Source organism: Myotis davidii, unplaced genomic scaffold (genome assembly GCF_000327345.1).
Source record: "Myotis davidii unplaced genomic scaffold, ASM32734v1 scaffold455, whole genome shotgun sequence".
In the NCBI taxonomy this organism is placed as follows: Eukaryota; Metazoa; Chordata; class Mammalia; order Chiroptera; family Vespertilionidae; genus Myotis; species Myotis davidii.
The window spans coordinates 473,098-496,555 of record NW_006287459.1 but is presented as its reverse complement, the minus strand read 5'-3'; the positions used below and the strand labels follow the sequence as shown (position 1 = coordinate 496,555).

Below are 23,458 nucleotides of genomic sequence, written 5' to 3'. Positions count from 1 at the left end.
CTTTACTTGTAGAAGGAACACATCTAAATAATTAGGCAACTTGACATGTACATTTGATGGTAGAATCCGTACTGGATCCTTATCTTCAAACTCCAAACTCCACATTATTTCATAAAAAAAACGATGTCAGAGCAACTTCGTCTTTTTCTTTTCCTCCTCGAACTGGCTTCTTAACGCACTGCGTGTTAAAATAATGTCATAAACATTGATTTCTAGCACTCTAGGTAACTGTACGATTTATTCATCTAGAAACCCAGGTTAGCCTAAACTATAAACAAATGAGTAATGAGTAATTACAAAGGCATTTTAGATTTTGGTACCATTAAACTTGTAGATAATTCCATCCTGTTTTATATCTTTAAAATTCACATTCAATGGTAAGACATTCGTATACAAAAGGATCTAGTCCTTCTCAAAATGATGTCTAGTCCCTGCCAGTCTAATGAAGATGCGTGCGTGTGCAGTGGAGAGCATTTGCTAGGCTATGTGCTTTGATGCATGATTTGAGGAAATGTTCCACATGAATGCAGACTGGTATATTGTAGACCTATTTAGTTTTCAACTAGGTGGCCCGTAGTTTCAAAAGATCACTGAGGGTTTTGGACCTTGTTTTTCTCTCACCAGTGTTTGGAGGAGAGTTTTCAGAAGGCCATTATTTCTAAAAAGGTTTTATTAAATTGGAAATAGGCACTTTGCGGAAAGGAAACGACACTGGGATCACTAAGGGTTAGTTTAATTATATTAAGCCTATATCTCTGAATCCTATATCTACTGTCTTGACTTTTTTATTGAATCCATTCTTATTTATAATCAGTAGGAAATGAACATATCTTTAGGGCCAGTGAAATATAAACAGCTATAAGTATTTCTTTTCAAGTTAGAGTATTAGAGAACATCTTCTTGTTTATTTTAAATTTTATTAATATTTCTGTGCCTTATTTAGCCCAAGTGTTTATTTTTGCAGTAAATACAGTGATGATTAAAGTAATATAAAACTTAGAAAGTGGGAATAATTTAAGAGAGGGAAATACATACTGCAAGAGAGTAGTGGTAATTCTGTATAAATCTTTTTGCTAAAGTATACTTATATATGATTTTTAGGATGGTATTATATATGATTTTTAGGATGGTCTTATATATGATTTTGAGGATGGTTTAATTTGCATTACAGTATAGTTATATCATAATCATGTTTCACTTAGGGAATTTAACTGTGTGTGCCTAGCAAAAAAAATTAATAATAAATCAGAGAGAGAGAGAAAGAGAGAGAGAAATGAGAATTTGCCTGAGTAAATGTGATAAAGGGGGTATGAATCCAATTCTTAAGTAGGTTGTAGTTCTCAAGTATCTAAATTATCTATGATAATGTATCTCATTATGTTGATTATTTATTATTAAAATAAACCCTGACTATTTCATCTGGTGCTTAACCAAAGAAACAGCTATTCATCTCAATAGTGAAGAAAAAAATTGCCTGTATTAGCTTCAAAGAGGACTAGTAGTGTGTCCTCAAATGATTTCTTCATAAGGAAATTTTAAGGGAACGTTAGACCATTTGTGAAGTGTGCTTTTTCTGTCTCTTTAGATCCCAGTCCACGCAGGCGGTGCTCCTCCTCCCCATGGACTGAGGTTTAGTGATAACAGGTAAGTCTTTGCAAGCCCACCACCAGCTGCTCACTTGTGTGCTTATCCGGTCTTCCCCTCTATGGCATCATCCAAGGAAAGATTAACTTATATCTAAATAATGCATTTTAAAATTGTTTGCAGTTCAATTTAAAATTAGCAAACACGGTTACTACAGACTAAGTTTCTGTTTGCCATCTCTTGTGACCCTGATGTAGTGGCAACGTCTTGACTAAGTATGGTTTATTTTTAATAAAAATTCCAGTTACAAAATGCTGTCAAGTGTGTTTTGGCATTTTGATTTTTAGTATTTCTTACAACTATTAGCATGTATAATACAAACTACACACACACACATATACACACATACACACACACACAAATGGTTTCTTTATATAGATAGAAAACATTTGTCTGAATAAATTAGACATATTTGCTATAGAAAAACTGACTGTGTCCCCCCAAAGATTACTGTGTTGAAACGAATCCACAATGTGATGGCATTTGTAGGTGGGGCCTTTGGGACATGATTAGGGCCTGAGGGCAGAGTCCTGGCAAATGGAAGTAGTGATCTTCTAAAAGGAATCCCGGAGACCTCTCGTCTCCCTCCAGCCTTGTTAGGACACATGGAGACAATGGCCAGCTGTGACCCTGGAATCAAGTTCTTCACCAAGATCAAGGTGCTTAGACTGCCCAGCCTCCAGAATTGTGAGATATAAGTGTGGGCTGTTTATAAGCCACCAGGGTATGGTATTTTTGTTAGAGCTGTCTGAGTGGACTAAGACACAATTTCAATAAAATTTTGAACAAAGATTCAATATTTCTTCCATACATAAAAATGCAAGAATAAAATTTCACCAGTTACCCTCAGTTCTCATGAGTTTTAGGAACTATAGCCAAACCAGACTGCTGAGGTAGCAGAATGAGAATGATAAAGTAACAGGAGCTCATTTGGGGGCACATTAAGTTTTAATTATCTACTATAAATGGAGAGGTGATCAGTTATCTATACAAGTCTATACAAATATACAAGAAATTCTGGTATTGATCCAAAATGTTGATATAAATTTGAGTCAAACATATTCAGAATATTTAAAGTGAGAGGTTGGATTAGATCACATAGAATAATAGGCACAGAAAATGGAAGCTGGCCAAGTATTGAGCTTTAGAGCATTTACAAAATTTGAAGTGCAACATATGAGAACCAGCAATAATAACTGATTTTATATAAATTTTATTTTAAGAAATATGCTATGTTCATTTGGTTTGTAAAGAAACTCAAATATTTTGTCAAATCAATTTAAAAATGTATTGTGTATGTTTTAAAAGCACGCCATTTAAGTATATGTTATAGCTTCAAAAAGAAATATACAGCCCAGCCAGCATGGCCCAGTAATTGAACATTGACCTATAAACCAGGTGGTCACGTTTTAAATCCTGGTCAGGGCACATGCCTGGGCTTCAGGCTTGATCCCCAGTGTTGCAGAGGCAGCCTATCAATGATTCTCTCTCATCATTGAAGTTTCTATCTCCTCTCACTCTTAGCTTCCTCCCTGAAATCAATAAAATATATTGAAATCATAATAATAATACATATACATTGCTTTCCTGAAAAAAAAAAGTGAGAAGGGGAAACCTGAGAAATAGGATGAAAAGCAAGCAAAGGTAGTGCCTTGGAATTCAAATGAAGGAACTATTTTAAGAAGCAGAGAATGAGCAACTAATGAAATTTCACTGACTAAGATGAATGTTAAAAATCTGTTGTGTTTTTATGTACTTATATACAATATATTTATATATGTTAACATTTAATATATAAGGCTAGATATAGCAATACATTTAATGATGACATCAAGCAATTGTAATGTCAGTGTTTTTGAATGCTATGCATTTATTAATTTAATTTTCTAACAATCATTTGATGTAAATAGACTTATTTCCATTTTATAAATGAATACTCTCATACACATACACACTATAAGTAAATGGCCCAGGGTCACACATAAGGTAAGTGGTACAACTAAGATTTAAATCCATGCAGCCTGTATAAGCTTCCACATCCAGAAAATAGTAGTTCTAAATCTTTATTTTGAAACTCTGTAAAATAATTACTAATATTTTCTTATCATTTTTTTTGGCAGTGTGTTAGACTTATGAAGAGAAAGTTATAAAAAAGTTTTCTTCCAAGATTTTTCAAGGTAAGCAGTTACTAGATCATGAAAGACTAGTTTTGACTTTAATAGTTTATTTTTAAAATTTAAGCAAAGGCATATGGTACAATGAAAATTTTACTTTTAAATGTGTGGTGAATTCCAAGTGGAGAATGATTGGAGGTAAACCTCCAGGCAGGAAGTACAATTAGAAAGCTTCTAGCAATCCAAGCAAGGGATGTGATGGAACTAGCAATTGATGATGAAAATAAATGAACAGATTTTAGGACTATTTAAGAATAGAATTACATACTTAGTGATTGATTGAATATATAAGTCAAAGAAGTCATCAATAATAATCTCCAGATATTTGATTTGAATAACCAAGTGGATAATAATGCCTTTTAATGGCATAGGGAAGACTGAGAAAGGAGTGAGTTTAAAGGGCAAAGCATAAGAAAAAAATTATTTTTTATCTGATCAGTTTGAGACACCTATAGAACTTTAAAATGGAGATTTCAGTAGGCAGTGTATTAACGGGCATTAAGATCAGGAGGTTGATTTGGGTTGGAGGTACTGCTTTAAATCCCTCTAAAAAATTACTTCAGGCAAATCTTTCCTTACCATATTTCCATTGTTTAGAGGTGTCCTTGTTAAAGGATCATGTGCCAGTTGGAAAGGGCGCAGACACCATACAAGTTATTTAAACAAAATTTCATATGACACATTGTTATAAACTTAATGAACAACTGAAAACAATTGATAGGAACAATGAAGTAGTAGAGAGACCAGTGGCAAGAAGCAGCTTCCACTTCAGGGCTGTACAAAGAGAAGAGATTACATTAGGTTTATCAGAATGCAAAATGGGTATCTCTTAGTCTCTAGTCTCCACAGGTGTGGCCCCAGGTGGCTGAGGAAATGGCCCTGCCCTGATGCCTATTGCTCATGTGTGTTTGATAGAAGAAACTTCAATCCTCAGAATGCTCTCTTCCTGCTTCCCCTTCTTCTGCCTCCTCACTCGAATCTAGAAAACCTTCTAAATGGAATGGCAAACATTGCTTTATAACCTAGACCAGGCTATTTCCTTCTAAGTTCTCTCCTAAACTGATAAAGTGAAAGGCCAAATGGGGAACCAAGGGTTGAGCAGGTTGAAAGAATGATTTTATGTAATGAAAAGACAGACAATCGGGTTTCCTGCTGGATACAGGAACACAGAGGTGAGAGGCCTTTTCTTTATTTTCCTCTTTCCAGTTGGGCTATCCTGCTTTTTCAATTTCTAAGCCTAAAGAGTTTATCAGCAATTGCTCAGTTAGCAAGCAATATTTCATCCCAGGGGTTTTCATGTCATTCATTGATCTGTAGTTTCGTATATGATAGATTTCACCTTTTAACTATCTGTATATATAAAAGCCTAAGCGACCCTTACGACCTAAGAACCGAAACAACTGGAACGACTGGTCGACCAGTCACTATGATGAGCACTGACCACCAGGGGGCAGACGCTCAATGCAGGAGCTGCCCTCTGGTGGTCAGTGCGCTCCCACAGCCCACCTCCTGCAGCCTCTCCCCCTGGCTGGCTGGGCCCCCCCATAGGCCTCAATTGCAGACCAGACCAAGGGACCCCACCAGTGCACGAATTTGTGTACTGGGCCTCTATAAATTTTATATTATTTCAAGGTCAAATAAGCAAATTAGAAGCAGTTGGTTGGTAACAATCAAATAAAAAACTATAATTTATTTACTCATGTTCTGTGTACCAGATTTTCATATCAGTCTGTATATAGAATGGGAAAGTAGTGGTAAAATGTTTGTTTTACTAGCAGGATGGGATCCAGGGAATTGGTCAAGTATGTTGGGAATTATGGGTATAAAATCTACTTATGATTCTACTTAGAAGAGAAAAATCTACATTTAGAATTTATAAGCTTAGACATGCATTTAAATTCTTAAGCATAAAGCACAGCCTATGCTAAAAACATTTTTTGAGGTTCATACTTCCTATGCCATTACATTATCAGCCAGAAAGTTATGCCCAAAATAAAATTATTTAAATTAATTTTATCTGAAAGCTTTTGTATTATAGAATAAGTGAGCAACACAGAATTTTCTTCATTTAACTCTCTCTCCAGCTAATCTTATTATTTTCATGTCTTCTCCCCCATTTTTAGGAGACAGGTCTTTGGTTAAAGGGGAAAAAAGAAAGTGAAAAACTTTGTTGACACAAAACACCAGGAAGAGAAGGGTGATTTGACCTGTGGCTATTTCACTCTGAAGAACCAGCGAAACCCTGCTAGAGGACAAGACCTGAAGAATGCAAAACCCACTTCCAGTTCCCCTCTTTGAAATCCACAATGGGAAAATATGTTCCTTTCCTCCCCCACCCCTTAGCCAAAGGTGTCCAATGGCACTGTTGACCCTGTACAGCCAGGTGTAGACAATGGAGATGGGGGCAGGAGAATGGGCGTGGAAGGGAAGATCAGCTATTCAAGCGATTCAGACTTCCATGGTCTGATTATAGATTCAGTGGGCAAAATGAAAACCTTTCTAAAATGATAGTTTGCTCTCTATGAATACCCATGATTATCCAATAATAATTTTTATATTAATGAGCCATTCTTTCTTGCCTTTCCAGATACTGCAGGGTGTACTTATGGGAATAAGCTAATTTCAGTGTATTTGCTGCTGAAATCACACTCACTGTTCTTGTTACTACCCAGATGTGCTGTGAAGAATTCTGGCTTTGTCTGGGTTTGGCTCTGGGTTGCTAAGACAAGACTTATGAGCCCGCCTGGGCCACTATATGAATCAGGGGTGAACCATGAAACTATTAAATTAATAACCTACTAGTCAATTTAAGAAGATTTAATGTTCATGAAGAGAATTCTCTTCTTGAGAAAGCAAAATTAAAGTGAGTTGCTTTAGAAAATACCCTGAATATTGGTATTTTTATAAAATATTTTCTTGTATTGCTTATAATAAGTATTGTTATTTGTGAGTGAATTTTGTACCAGGAACTGTGTCAGCCTCTGAAAATACAAAGGTAAATAAACAATTAAGGTCTTTCCCTCAGGTACTCTTAGCCCAACAAAGGACACAGATATGTACAATGTTCATGCTTTCTGAAAAGAATTGTAGTTAAAGAATAAACTGACGAACAAAATAGGTCCAGAATCATGGATGCATGGAACAGGCGACAGAACTAAAAGGGAAGGGGTATAGGGAGATGGGAAGGAATTAACCAAAGAATTTATATGCATATATGCATAGCCCATGGACACAGACAATAGTGTGGTGAAGGCCTGGGCGGATTTAGTAGTGCAAAATATATTGTAGTCCTTATGGGTACTATGTGTGGTAAGAGACATCTGTAATATTGTCAACAATAAAATAAATACACATATAATAATAAAAATAATGGGATTGTAGAGAGGGGTGGTTATCTCAGACAAAAATGTTTGCATGACTAATTCTTTTCTTTTCTTGTTTTTTTTTGTACTAATGTTCCATCCACCTACCAACCTATCCAGCAAACACCAGAGTGAGCTGATGAATCACTCATCCTCCAAGTGCATCTCAGCTAAAACAGCATGATGCCAGGAGTTCCCAGCCTCACACAACTTCTAGATGGTGGAGGAAACAACACATTATACCACCTTGGGTCAGGCATCATGAGCAGCATTATAAAGGGCCAGATGGTGCAGCCTGCAAGGGCAGGACGTTACTTTCCCAGGAGATGATCTTTGACCAATAGAAAAGAGAAGATGGGGATGGAGGATTCCATTCCCTTCCTTTCTCACCACCAGGGATTTCTCCAAAGAATGGCTGCTCCATATAGCCTCTCGGGAGAAGTCCTGCCCACTGAGCAAACACATCTCTGACCGGCTATGCATTGAGTGGAATCTCAGTGAAGCAGTAGCCATCACAACAACATATAATTCCAAAGTTGACCTTGCTTCTCTCTCTACCCCTTAAGACCTGTGTTTACTGCCTGGCCAGCGTGGCTCAGTGGTTGAGCATAGACCCGTGCACCAGGAGGTCACAGTTTGATTCTCCATCAGGGCACATGCCAGGTTGTGGGCTGGATCCCCTCTGTAGGATGTGCAGTAGTCAACCGATCCATGATTCTCTCTCATCATTGACATTTCTATTTCTCCCTTTCCCTTTCTCTCTGAAATCAATAAAAATATTTTTTTAAAAAAAATATCTGTATTTACTTGTATAGAATCTGGTATAATATTACCACATTGTATTATGGCTGTTTTATGTGTTTTATGTTTTCCTCACTAGTCTGTGAGCTTGAAAATTTTACAATTTTACAGCCCTACAAAATCTGAGCTAGGCTTTCCCCCTTATTATTTTCCATACTGCCTGTGAATATAAATGCAATGTCAGCTTTCCTCATAACTTTTACTAACACTTTAACCATCTGTAAGTGTACCTATTTATTTTTATTTCCGTGTAACACTATGATATTATACTGATGTCATTGAATTTATAAGACTGCATTATGATATGTGATTGCATTTTCCTTCCCTACCAATCACTGAGCTGACAGAAGCAGGTCTTACTTGATTAAAAATCATGTAATACGTGGTGTATAATATAAAATAAATTAAAATACAGAGACATAATATAAGAACTACTGAAATGCTTGATGGAAAGGCTAATGGGAGTCTATCACATAGTTTGTTTTTCACATTGTCTGTGCATTAGGACAGTGTACAGTGCTTATTAGATATCTTTCATATAAACAGCCTCATTGAGGCATTTTGGAAAATAAATTTCAGGGCTATAATGTTGGCTTTTAGAATTGCTTATTAGGCAAAAAGTTAAATTGGTAAACCAAGCAGAACAAAACTGTATAAAAAATCCAAATACATTTCTTTATATTGTTCCATAAAATTTCTTAAAGAATATTCCGTACTTAAGTTTATAGCAAATAGGCTCATTTAGCTTCATCAGTTCATTTATTTTATGGATTTTAAGACCTTTTAGACCCTTTGTTCTAGTCATACCTAGCTTTGTTTGGGGCGATCTTATTTACTCTGTGTAACTAAGCTTTTGAATAAGTCACCTGAAAGTCAACCCCAGATCTCACCACATCCTTCTGGAAACATCTATGGGCTTAAGTTTGCTTTTACAGGGGTTCTCAAACTGTGGGTCGCGACCCCTTTGGGGTCGAACGACCCTCTCACAGGGGTCGCCTAAGACCATCGGAAAACACATATATAATTACATATTGTTTTGGTGATTAATCACTATGCTTTAATTATGTTCAATGTGTAACAATGAAATTGGGGGTTACCACAACCTGAGGAACTGTATTAAAGGGTCGCAGCATTGGGAAGGTTGAGAACCACTGTTTTAGAAGAAAAGGATGGCACTTTCTTATTTTACCTCTGTTCTTTACATTTAATGTGTCAGTTTGTAGGTAACTAAAATAACTTAATTATCTTACAGTGAACATAGCAATGTATAATTTCTAAGTTTATGCATAAGAGAAGTAATTAAAAATGTAATTCATTTTAATACTTATTTTTTTTTTCATTTTACCGATGCCTTACCTGAGTCTGCAACCTACTGACTTCAAATAAAACTTTATTACAGAAAAAAATCAATTCACATTAGTGTTCATTTTAAGAAAGCAGCAATAATAAAAAGCAGAATCAATGTCCCATTGTGATTTAGCACTAGTGACATAAAATTGGATATATCAAAAAGTGACACTTCATTCCAACTTACAACTTTAATTAGGCACTTTATTTAAATGAGAAAGTGTAGTTTGTCCACATATTAGGAAATTCTACAAAAGTTAATCAATTCTTTAGTCTGCATAGGACATTGCATGTTAAATGTCTAAAAATGCTTCTGGTAGTTGAAAAGGAACATTATATATTAGCTCAATTGAAATATAAAACACACAGTACTTTAAATTGAATTAGAAAGGTTTTGATGCTCAATCCAATTCATTGTTAGAATAGTGTAACCTTACAAAATGTAATATTAGTAACAAAGATTTGAATATTTTCTACAAAGAGGAAAATAAAAGCATATCACATTCTCACAGACATTAATGTAAGTAATGAAAATCAACGTATACTAAGGTTGGTCTCTGTATTGTTTTATATATACTGGTGATGCTCTAACTCTATATTCACATGTGATAATAAAAAGTCTGCTTTTTTAACATTTTGTCAGTGAGGAGACACAGGAAAATCCACAAGTTCAACTGTGTGTATGCATGTGTGTGAGTGTATATGCATATATTACATAGGATCACATGGGAAAACAGGTATGCTAAGAAACTAACTTAAGAAGGTGGAAATATCATTCGGGGTACTTTGACACTGAATTCTCTAGCTTTCTGCAAAAGAATGTATCTCAGCTGATGCCTAGAATATATAAGAATTACGCACAGGCTAATTTTTATAAAATATTTTTAAATGGAAACATGTAGATAGATAATTGGAATTGTTCATGAACATAGTGGAAGCATGACTATAAAAGATCTGTAGTGTAGCAAGAATTTGGCTCTATCAATTCAGTAACGTCTTGTACCTGAACATGGGTAATCTGTAGCAACTATGTTTTATCTGGGACACAAATCATAAAAGTTGTTAAAAAATATATATTTAAATAAATCAGACACATGTAGCAGATGGGTGGGTTGCTTGTGTGTGTACATATGTGCACTTATCCTTAGTAACCTGGGGACTGTCCCATAACAATGCAGATAAAAATCAGTATACTCATTCAAAGATGTGTAACATGCAAAAACAAATTGAAATGCCAATTTAGGAAGTATAAGAAAAAAATCTTTACTTAGCTCTATTATAACCCTATGGCACCATGATAGTATATTTGTCTGTTGTTGACTGAAATGTGGTTATCCAGTGTGTGACTCTACTATTTTATTGATCTGATGGCTTTAATTTTTGGTATTTCACATCCCAGAGTTTACTTCACCTCAAATATATTCCAAGGAAAGTATATATGAAGTCTGGTTGAAATCTATACTTGGCAATGTAATAAGGGTTTTGAAATTTCTTAAAATATCCTTATCAAACCCAATTGCCTCCATTATTCTCTTTAATAAATAATGGCGTTAGGGGGTGGAAATAGAGAGTGGTATTATCCATAATTCCAGAGCTGATGCTATCAAAGTAAACAATTTAAGAGGGTAAATGAAAATGGGTATTTGTTCTTCACGGGACTAGACTTCTGTAAAGTTATTTTGCCTGAAAGAGTTTAAATTTCTTCTGAACTTGGCCTTTCTAAATCTATATGCTTAATTGAGTGCCATTACATCACATTTCAAACCCAACAGGAAAGTGAGTACATTTCCAATAATCCATGGCTATCACCAATTCCCTTACATTTACTTAAGCACTAAATTCCTGCACCTGCAACTCAGATATGCACAGCAGGGCAACTTTTTGCTTAATTTAGCGTGGAGATTGGCAGCCAGAATCACTGAAAAATGAATCTCACACAAACATGTATATAAATTACCCACTAGAGAAAACGGAGTTCAAAGGATTAGGAGAGGTTTTATTTCACTTTTTTTTTCATTTTAATTAAATATCATAGGGGGTGAAAAATCCGAGTTGAGGTGTTTTGAAGAATATGGGCAAATACTCTTTAGTAAATATAATTAATTTCAATAAATAACTTTGACTGGCATGTACAATGCACTTTGCTTGGAAATGTACATTTTTAAAATGTTTACGATAAAATGCCTGCATTCGAATGGCAGACGGTCTATACTCAGGGTTGAAAAGGCAAGCCCATGAAATAGGAAGCAGAGCAGCAGCATGCAGGATCATGCACATGCGGACAAGGCAGCAGTCACATCTGGTTTGGAGAATATAAATTCACATTCCTAATTGATTCAGTTTTTTATTCTGGTTTCACTGTTTCCCAAAATAGCACCTTTCCATCCTGCCTGGAGGTGCCCTCCTAAATACAAATGTTCACTGGGGGCGAGGTTGCACATCTCGGGACTGTGATATTTAAGACAGCCAATAAGCAGACACGAAGGCTCTGCCCTAGGGAAGTGTGGAGGTGCGGGGGGTTGGCACCAGGTAAAGAAAGCCCTGGCTACGCTTTCTAGAGTAGAAAACCAGCCCCGAGCAGCTGTGGGAGCTACTTGGAAAGGATTCTGGACTAGAATTAGAGGCCTGATTTCCAAAACTCTTCTTCCTTTGAGGGTAATAAACTCCAGCCATTCTACCCTGTCTTGATCTTCAATATTGGATCTTCCCTCATATTTTTGTCCCTACTTAAAATGAAAATATCATACCTGGTGCAGAATTCTCCTTTCTAAACAATACTTTTCGGTCAGTGTGGAAAAAGCACTGTGACATCTTAAATTCATTTGTTTACTCCTTTTCTTCTCCACTAGAATATAAGCTCCCTAAGGGCAGAGCCATTGCCTGGCATACCACTCTACCCAGAATTTATCATGGACTGGTCTGGTGTTTAATAAACCATTTTTAAATAAATGAATGTAAAACGTCTCATCTAGTTGGGCTGTTTTGATATCTTGGCCAGCACCTCTACATCACATTAGGTATCTATTCCCAAAACCATGCCCTGGATCTTCCAGTTGCAGGAATCATTCTCTTATATATCTAAACACCAATATTCATTCAGTTTCCATTCAACTGATAATCACCAATTGCCTACTGTGTGCAAAGAGTTTCTAGGGATAAAAATGTAAACACAGAAAGTGTCCCTGCCTCATGACTATATTCTAGTAATGGAGACAAACAAAAGGCAAATAAATATGTAGTATAATTTCACTTACTAGAATCATACTCTGAAGAAATACTAAAGATGTAAAATAACAATGAACAGATTATGTTATACTCTGAAGAAAAATGAAGCAGGGAAAGGGAATAGAATATGATGGAAGTGGTGCCTGTTTTAAAGTGGAAGTGGTCAGGGGAAGCTTCTTGTACAGATGACTTTGGTCAGAGACCTAAAGAAGTGAACAGTAAGCCAATCCCACACCCTGAGCAATAACATCCCAGGCAGAGAAGAGAGGAAGTGCAAGGCCCCGATATAGGAACAAATGTGGGACGCTTGAGGTTCAGGAGAAAGGCCAGTGTGACTGCAATGGAGTGGACGACTGTAAGAGTGAATGCAACTGAGGCAAAAAGCTGGTCAAGACAGATATAAAGTAGGGTCCTTGTGTTAGTTACTGACCCTGGAGGATTTCACAGGTAAAACTGAAATGTCCATAACTCAATCCCAGTTTCCTAGTAGGCTGATGTTGTGGGGAGAGGGTGTCATAGCTTCATAAAATCATTAGGGCATCCAGAAATATCCATCTTTAACGCATGGCTTCCCAGTTTATGTTGTGATAAAATTCCATCACCTAGAACACAATCATAAGGCCGCATGTCACTAGAGTGTATCTGGGAAGTCTTTCTAATTGTTTATCCATGAAGGGACGGTGGGATTAGTGAGGAGGTAGCTACTCTCAGCCAAAGTTATGTGGGCCGAGATATGGAATAGTACTTGTATTATTAAGTATAGTGAAAAGCTGTTGAAGATATTTAAATCAGAAAATGATGCTATATTTTTAATATTCATATGGTTGTTGTGATAGTATAATATATGTCAATAAATTTTAAACTTCTTTTCAAAGAAGATGTGATAATGGCTTAAATTACACTAGCGTGCCCGTTCCAGAGGTAGGAAGAAATGTTTAGATTTGGGCTATATTTGTTGGTAATTTCATATGGGGTATAATTTCAACTGGGAACTTCCTAAAGCTGGGTAATATTCTCCCCCTTTTGATTTATAATCCTCTGCTAAATAAATCACTTTTATTGCATTTACAAAACCCCTTTGTATCATCTGTTTATGTGGCCATTTCTTCTATTACATATTGAACTCTCTGAGGGTAAAGACTACATCTCTATAACCCTGGGTTATAGTGCACTGCCTGATGAATTGAAGCACACAATCAATTATTTTTTATTGAATCAAATGAAAAAACTTGCCTATGGACACAACACAATGACAATGTCAGACACTATTGGAATTCTGATGTGGGGTATTACAAAAGCCAAGCCTTTGTACACTACTTTATGTTCCAGCAAATTATATGCATCAAGGGACAAGGCAAATTTTTACTGAATTCTAACTAGCTGATGCCCCTGGATATCCAGTCTGGAGGTTAAAATGTGACAACAGAATTTTCAAACTCATAACACTTTATATTAGATAGATATTTTTGTGTCATTTATTCTGTCTGTAACAAAACTTCAAAATTCAGGGTAAAGAGAAATGGGATCTGTATCCCTAAAAAAACTATTTATCTGAATTAATAAACAGAATATCAGGTCTCAGCTCAAAAGTGTGAAGACATAGGAAACTATACTGGTAATCATTGGTTCTTCATTCAACCATATTTATTGTTGACTACAATGAATGAAACATTAGTATACCTATGGGTGATATAGGGAGACTACAGTAAAATAACCTGCCCTCGTGAAATTTGCTTTCTTCTCTAAGTTGAAATTGATCCGGAATGTCTAGCAGAATTCCGGAAAAATAAAATAGGAAAACAAAACAGAAACTAAAGAGAACAGTATGTCTCAATGGAAAGAAATGTACTATTTTATTTCAGGATACAAAGATTAATGTGAATGTAGGGGGGAAAGGCCTCTTGCTTTGTTTAGAGCTTGGTCAGGGACAAAGCAAAAATAAGACTACTAATTGAAGGTGTTCAGTGTTTGAATCTGAGTGGGAGTGGAGGAGAGTCTGACAGTACAGTGTTCTTGTCATCCGATGCTTACTACAATAGATGTATGGAAGCAAATATCAACAGTTGTGAGAAAAAAATGGAGGTTCAGAATTTCTCACCATCACCCCATTCTCCAATCCGTTTTTTCCATTATAGTTTACATTCAGTATTATTTTGTATTAATTTCAAGTATACAGCATATAGTTTATAAAGTGATACCCCAGATACAACTAGTACCTACCTGTCACCATACCTAATTATTATACCATTGATTGCATTTTCTATGTTGTACTTTACATTTCTGTACCCAATCCTTTCTTCAGAAGGTGTTACAGATAGAAATTTCAGCTTTACTTGAAGGGAGGGAGGAGTTTGTCTATTTTTGAGAGTTCTGTAAAAGGTCCATTTGCCACCCCATATGAAGCTTAAACTTTATCCCTCACTTTAGATTTTATTAGTAAAATAAGTTGATATTTTTAAATCTTTTGTCTTATGTCTCACATTTTTTAGAATCTAGAGGCTCAGCAAAGGTAGGCTTAATCATATTGCACTGACAACAAAGATAAGAAAATTAGAAGTAAAGTTTCCTTCTCAAATCAGGCAATCTGTGTCTAGCTGACTCTTCAGAGCAGCTGTCATCTAAGTTTTGACTCCTCATTTCCGGCTGCTTTGATTTCATGGGAATCCATGTGCTGACACGGTGGCTGTGGCAGAGGAAAAGAGCAGAGGTGATCACTCATGACTCTTAAACGCTCCGCTCAGAAAATATGTCTCATTTCAGGTTCCCATTTTGATGGCCAATTGAAATCACAAGCCCATGGCCATCTCTAAGGGACATCTTTCCCCCACACAGAATAAAATCGGGGACCTTGATGAGCTCTAGTGACGTTTCCTTAAGCTTCCCTTTGGGTCATTTTAGCCTAGTCCATTTTAATATGAGTGACCTAAAGCAAGAGTTAAATCAAGAGAGCTGCTCTCAGTATGTCTATCCCAAATCCTAAATTTCAAGTACTTATCTATGTCTTAATATTCTAGCATCTTACCGTTTCATTCATCAACAAAAGTCAGAAGGCAAGAGCAATGTTTTTGTTGTTGTTTCTTCAGTGCTAAGAATGGAAGATCTTTCTTAGAAGTAGAAATATAGAAATGTGCAGTTTCTAAGAGCATTGTATCTATATGCCTGTCATACTAAAGGATGAAGGAGAAAGGTGAGCATTTATAAGTGTCCAAGCCTTCATTCATCCTTTCCTTAGGGCTTGTCAGTGATTCAGCCTTTAGAGTGGTAATGCAATATATATATATATGTGTGTGTGTGTGTGTGTGTGTGTGTGTGTGTGGTGTGTGTATTCTTAATATTTTAATCAGTCCAGCCCATTCTGTCCTTTCCTGGAGCTGGAATTAAATCGGGCTGGTTGGCTTGAGAGAGACATGGAAAGAGCAGAAATGAATCATAAGCTGCATGTGAAAGCTAACACTGACTTAATGCCTGCAATGTCTGTATGGTATTAGGTCTGCAATAAGTAGCAAGACAAGATGAGGTGAAATGACAGGAAAAAGTATCTCTAAAAATTTAATTTCAAATATATTATTTCAATGTAAATGTATATTACTCAAATATTCCTAAGGTTCCTAATATGACTAACTAAAATAACTGTAGTAAATAAAATTTATTCTTCAAACCACTGCAAGTAATTAGTTCTGGATAGTTAAAAAACAGTTACAAATGGATTCAATCAGAAATTGGGCATCTAATAATACCGGAAGCAATATTATGTGCTAGAAGAAGGACATCATGAAGGTGATGATTTTTGTTTCTGAGAAGCTAAAAAAAATAGTAATAATGATTCTATTACAGATACTGGGCTTTACAAAAAAGGAACAGGCAAATATAAGTGCATGGTTTGCTACCATAATTAGGAATAAGATAAACCAGTTTTTCCACATCTAGTAGGGATCAACTTTCTAGTGCTCAATTGTCTTCTAAAAGTGACTCATTCCCTTCTAATGAAAAGAATAGCATTTTAATTAATAACTATGAAATACATTGGAATGACTCCTCAGAAGTTATTTTAAGCAAATTATCCTTGTCTTCCTCAATTAACAAAGCAGTAAAACTAAAATATATACCTTCCAAGGCGCCTTGCAGCTGTGATTAGCTGTGAAGCACCCCATGGAGCGCCTATCTCCCTTTTGTGTTTTTCCTTTTTCTTAATTTAATTGAGACATTTTCTTCAAAGTTTCTCCATAATCCTGTGATCATGAAAAGCTCAGAGTGAAGCAGGCAGATAAGAGATAGCAAGTCACAAGTTCATCATTACATCACCCTACCAGCTCTGAATTACCTTCTTTTGATATTGTTTTACGTGAGCAATATAAGCCTATAGCGGGTATAATTTATAGTGATAGGGTTTTCCGTAAATCACAGCCACATGAAAACATAGTGATAGGGTGACTGTCAGAAGACTATTAACTAAGAACCCTTCAAGGGAAACTTGTTTTGTTGTTAACTATGTACTTTCTATTAATTTTGAGAGAAGACAATAAATGGCCAACGTGGTTTGTATAAATCAACATTGAAGTTTTCATGTATTTTTCTCGTATCTTCTTATTTTTCAAAATAAGATTAAATGGAAAGAATGAAAATATGCTCCGTAATATTGCCATGTAAATAAGAACATCCAAGCTTCGGGGGTTGTGCTCCCATTATCTATTTACACATAAAGAAATGTATGCATGCGCGTGTCTCCATATGCAATTCACGGAGGAAATTGGTACTCTAAAGCAGTTTTGCACAGCATATGGAAATCAATCAGATTACTCTGGAATAAGATGCACAACACAGATTCCCAGAGAGAATTTTCTAACATATAGTATTAGATCAGGGATATTCATTCATAGTACATCTGCTGAGGAATTAGATCCAAATCTTAGTATTTGACCTATTGTTACTCTTTTGAAACATGAGGGATTGTTTTTCCTCTGATGGATTTACTGAAAGCAAATTTGCCAATCTAAACCATCTGTCACTGAACCAAGAAAAGATTTATTATTTTTACTGCAAAGTTATTTGCAACAAAGTAAATCTAAGTCACTAAAGATGGATTCCCAGTTTATAATGTGTTTTTTAGATTCTTTTATTTTTTATTGTTGACCCTATTACAGATACCTCCCACTAACAGCGCCTTCCTATCCTTGCTGCAGCCAAAAAGGGTGTACCAGCTTCCTGCAAAATGGCATGGAAGACAGTCAGATTAGAACTTTGATTCTCTGTGATGCAATACTTGACCAAGAGGAGTATAACAACGATTTTTCTGCATGTTGCACTGAAGCATAGTAACCTCCACCTTGTATAAAAATTACTGTTTGAAATTCTCTGCTATTGTTAGATAGTCCCTTGTTCTGTAAACTGTCATTTTTAGACAGTCTCTTATTCTGTAGAATAACTGTTTTAGTTTGAATAATAGAAAAAGATAAAAACTTAACTGTCTGACCTTGCAAGCTAGCTATCTAATGTAATGGACTAATACCGGTAATAATTCCCATATTCTTATGCCAAAAGTTTGTTCTTTATATATCCAAGATTACAAACTGTCTTTAACAATAACTCACACAGAGTTCTTTGTAAAATCTTCAGACAAAGTGCCAGGGGTCTTGATCCAGCATCTAGAAGGGTTCAGGAATTTGGAGAAGGAGCTGTGTGTAAATTAATCTAGACTCCAGAGACGAAACATAATTTTGAAAGGCATTTTGGGAGTCAGAGAAGTCTTAGCTAAAAGAACTAAGTTCTCCCTTGTCTCAGGACCCCTTGCTTTTTATTAACACAAGTTGCCCTAAGGCGAGGTAGATATACATAAAAGGGTAAGGTTTAGTATACAGAATCTATTGTCAGATTGGGGGAACTGCCTATGGCTGCTCAGGTGTTTGGCCAGAAGGAGGCAATAGATTAAGATACCCTCATCTGTCTGGCAGCAAGCAATCATTTTATGCATCATTTTCAGGTTTGGGGAAATGCCCTCAGCCACCTCCAGATGATTCAGCCCTGCTCACATGCTGGAATTGGCTTCTGGCAACAAAGAGCTCAAAAAGTATAAATACGGAAAACTTCCTGTATGACTTCACTCAGAGATTTGGAAGAATCACCTCCCACAGGGCTACGCGCAATAAACGACTCCTAATTAATTGGCTCATTAAGGCGTCTTGTATCTCACTCACTGATGTACGATACAACAGCACAATCGCTGATTTCCTGTTAACCTAAAAATTCCCTTCCCACTTATTCACTGAGAAGTTCCAGAAAGGGACAATGTTGCTTCTCAATCACAAGTAAGCAAGGAAGCTGGGGCAGAAAGGAGCAATTGGCTGGATTTGGGGCAGCAGAGAAACTTGTCAGTGATAATTACTAAGTCACAAGTGTGATGTGACAGACTCAGATTCACAATAAAAATGCAGGATACCACCCATAGAGCAGAATCTCTTTTAATTACGAATTTGGGCCATGCCCTAATTTATAAAGGTCCGCTATTTGAAAAGCTGGACATGGTGTTATTGCATGTTGTGTTATCTTAGGTGTTTTTATTGGTTTATATCAAATGTATGTGTGCATGTATATGCACATTATCTACTTTAAACAAGACTTCTCTTTTTAAACATATTATAAAGTAATACATCAAAGCAAAACTTGTATAGAGAGATAACTTTAGACAAACTTGAAATGATAAGAAGATTCCAAAGAGCATTACAAATCCCCAACAGATACCACAGCATTTTTTCCAAATCAATCATTTCAGTTACATAAATGTCTCTAATCATCTACAATAGGCATGCGTGTGGATGGCAGGTTGTTAAATAATAGTTTTAGTGAAGCAATTTCTTCCATGAACGTACAGAACCGAACTGAAATAGGTTGGAGGCAATACTGCTTATGGATAAATCTATACTAATAAAAGGCTAATAATTCTAATTAGACCGGGTCAACCGGACATCTTCCAGACATCCAACTTGCTTCTGGACAAAGCCATGGTGGCTAGGGCCGAGGTAGAGGCACTTAGGGGTGATCAGGCCATCAGGGGAGCAAGCAGTTAGGGGCAAGATCGGGCTGGTGTAGGGGAGCAAGAAATTAGAGGTGAGGTCAGGCCAGCAGGGGAGCAGTTAGGGGGCGATCAGGCAGGCAGGTGAGCAGTTAGGAGCCAGCGGTACCAAATTGTGAGAGGGACGTGGCCCGAGATGTTCCAGTTTGGAGAGGGTGCAGGCTGAGCTGAGAGACAACCTCTCTCCCTGTGCATGAATTTCACGCACCAGACCTCTAGTATGGACATAAGGATAAAGCAAATTTAATCCCAGATTCCAGCTCTTCTCAAAGGCATAGTTAATGAATGAACAAAGAAAGATATTTTATCAGCTTTAGTTCCACCATCAGTAAAATATGGATAGCAATGTATCACAAGATTTATGTGAAGACTAAATGAACAATAAATGTACAGTATCCAGTGTAGTGCTTAGTGCAAACCATATGTTCAAAAAATAGTAAGTCTGATTATTTTATATTACATATAGAACAAAGGTGAGCTAGAACAATATCAAAATTCCTAAGAAAAATGTAGCAGTCAATAAAATAGTTTATAGCTTTTCAAGTTTATTAATTCCTTGTTATCATATAGATTAATATTGATTGTGAAAACATCACCATCAGCTCAATGTCTTCTTTTGAAATAAAGACCCAATTTCTGACAGTTGAGTAGTTAGACATCACTCCTTGGATTTCATTTAGACATCTTAAGCATGCTGAACAGAACCACCGATTCACATGCATCAGCATAATCACAAGAAAACACACAGAACATTATTGCTATTACCGCCAAAAAAAATAAATTCACACCCATTCATTCTCTGAGAGTTTTTGCCCAAATTTTCTCAACTGACTTTTTGAACCTCCATCCCCATAATAATTCAGCCACCAAGTTCTAATAATTTGAATCTTTTAATATATAATCTTTTGTATCTTCAATATCCTAGCTCAGACTACATAACCTCTATCTACAACACTACAGTAGTTCTTCAGTGTTGCCTCATGTCAATTCTGGGTGCAGCTGTACAGATGGTTTTAAAACACAATGTGTACCCTGACTGGTTTGGCTCAGTGGCTAGAGCGTCAGCCTGCGGACTCAACAGTCCCAGGTTTGATTCCAGTCAAGGGCATCTACCTTGGTTGCAGACACATCTCCAGTGGGGAGTGTGCAAGAGGCAGCTGATCAATGTTTCTCTCTCATCGATGTTTCAAGTTCTCTATCCCTCTCCCTTCCTCCCTGTAAAAAATCAGTAAAATATATTTTTAAAATAAATAAATAAAACACAATGTGTGTGAATGGCTTTTATTGTCTTTTTTATTTTTCCCCATGATCAGGAACATCTAAAGACACTCTAGCTCCATTCACCAAACTCTATATTCTAATGATTTCAAATATCCTCCTATCCCTATGACACATTAAGTTTTCATAATGCTCTAATCTCTATCTATGATATTCTCTTTATGCAATTCCTACTCATCCTTCAGTGTTCATCTTAAATGGCAGTTCCCTTGTAATGGTTGCAAACCATATGAGGAAAAAGGTCCTGGAGCAATAGGGATAAAATTAAATTATTAAAGTGGTATCAAAAGGAGTTTATAAAAAGAAAAGTAAGCAATCAGACTTGAAGTTGTTGAACCTAAAATTTTGTCTTCTATGTCTTCTTTGAAGAGTTCAGATTTCATTCACTCAAGAAATGTTCATCTACTATATGCCAATCACTGTCTGTGTTCTGAGAATAGAGCAGAAAAACTAAAATCTCTGCCCACCTTGCATTGGCATTCTAAGATTTTTTGAGGAGGTTCCATATAAAATTATGCTTTATAAATAAAATAATATAATAATATAAAAAAACTAAAATCTAAAATAAAAAAACTTTCATATTATCCCACTACTTGAATAAAACTCTTATCTCTATATTGGCGTCTGAGTAACTAACTTCCTTAAATGTAAAAGTTTTCAATATAAATCAATTAATGTACATGGCAGCACATACTACAGAAGTTTCATTGAAAAAACTTTAGTTTTATGGTGCTTTCCTAATTACATTATTGATTTTCAACTTTTATAGTGGGTATTCATTCTCTGACATTCTTACTTATTATGGATTACCCCTGCATAGTACTTATGTATGCTCTTATTTCAGTTCTAAAAAGTTTTATTTTTCCACGTTTGCCATAACATTTGACCCTCTACACTGAAAATTGGTGGTTATTAGTACTTCTATTTTTCCTTCACATTGTATATCCTAAATTCTGATACTGTCATTTTATTTTTACACACTGATGTGTAATATTTATTTTTGATTTTGTAATAACTACCATGTATGGTCCGCTGTATCAAAACCTATTTAAATGAAAAGTGCAGAAAACTGATCCACCCTTGCTGCTGGACACAGTCTCTGCAGGGAAGAAAGATCTGCACAGCATATGTTTCCAGTGACCTGGTGTATATGGCATACTGTTCTTAATATGTTTGTTCCCCTTAGTGCTGTGTGTTTTAACCAAGGTCACCTCTCCGAGAAAGTTTGTTTCCCTAGGCGGGAATTTTTATCAGTAAAACCCCTTAACTAAGTGCCAGGCAGGTAGTTAATCACTTTAACTATGAACAATCATGCTTAAGCTGCATAATCTTTACTCCCTGGAATGGAGAAAGGAAACGCCCTAACCTTCGGAATAGAATGGATAGGATTAAAATCAACTGGTATAAATACAGATGTAACAGGAGGAATAAACACAACCTGGCTGGAAAACCTGGACAGAACTTGGCTGGAGATCCTGGCTATGGAACCTGGCTATGCTGATGAACTGAACACTGTCTCCATGTCATTCCTTCTTCACTGACTCCGTCCACACCTTTGGGAACCCCTGGACCTGTTTGGGCAGGCAATTTTGTCCACCTGAGGCAGTACACAGACCTGTGGAGGTACACACACCTGTGGAGGTACACACAACTGTGGAGCCGGTTGGTCGGAGGCGAGGCAGAGAGTTGTCTGAGGGTGTGTGGACTTCAGCCGCTGAGTTTCTCACTCCCGATCTCAAAATGCATCCTGATTCTGGTCCATTGGATTGTAAGGTTTATGTGGGAAATCTTGGGGACAACGGTGACAAGAGAGAACTGGAACGGGCTTTTGGCTATTATGGGCCACTCAGAAGAGTGTGGGTTGCTAGAAACCCTCCTGGCTTTGCTTTCGTGCAGTTTGAAGATCCCCGAGATGCAGCTGATGCTGTCCAAGAGCTAGATGGGAGATCACTATGTGGCTGCTGAGTGAGAGTGGAACTGTCCAATGGTGAAAAGAGAAGTCGAAATCGAGGCCCGCCTCCCTCTTGGGATCGTCACTCTGGAGATGATTATCGCCGAAGGAGTCCTCCAGTTCGCCGCAGATCTCCAAGACGCAGAAGCTTCTCCCGTAGCTGGGGCAGGTCCCTTTCCAGAGACAGGAGAAGAGAGAGATCACTGTCCCGGGAGAGAAATCATAAGCCGTCTCCATACTTCTCTAGGTCTCGGAGCCCATCTAGGTCAAATGAAAGGAAATAGAAGACCAGTTTGCAAGATGAGTGGTGTACAGGAAATAGTTTCATTTGACAGGAGAATGTACAGAAAATTCAAGTTTTGTTTGATACTTTGGTGCATTGTTAAGATGTTTTAGCTGTTCACATTTGTTTGTCTTGGAACAGTGACACATAAAGATGTAATTCTTTATGGTTTTAAATGGATCATCAAGAAATGTAATATCAAGAATTGTTACTTTACAATGTTCCCTTAAGCAAAATTGAATTTGCTTTGAACTTCAGTCTTGAGTAGACTGATAATAAACCTCTTAACGTCTGCCCAGCCAAAGTGTGATGTTGAATATTGTGGAA

At 36.6% G+C, this 23,458-nt stretch overlaps 1 pseudogene; it reads left to right on the top strand.

Moving 5' to 3' along the window:
* Positions 1–22,586: 22,586 nt before the first annotated feature.
* On the top strand, positions 22,587–23,181 carry LOC102769976 (annotated as a pseudogene).
* The last annotated feature ends 277 nt before the right edge of the window (positions 23,182–23,458 follow it).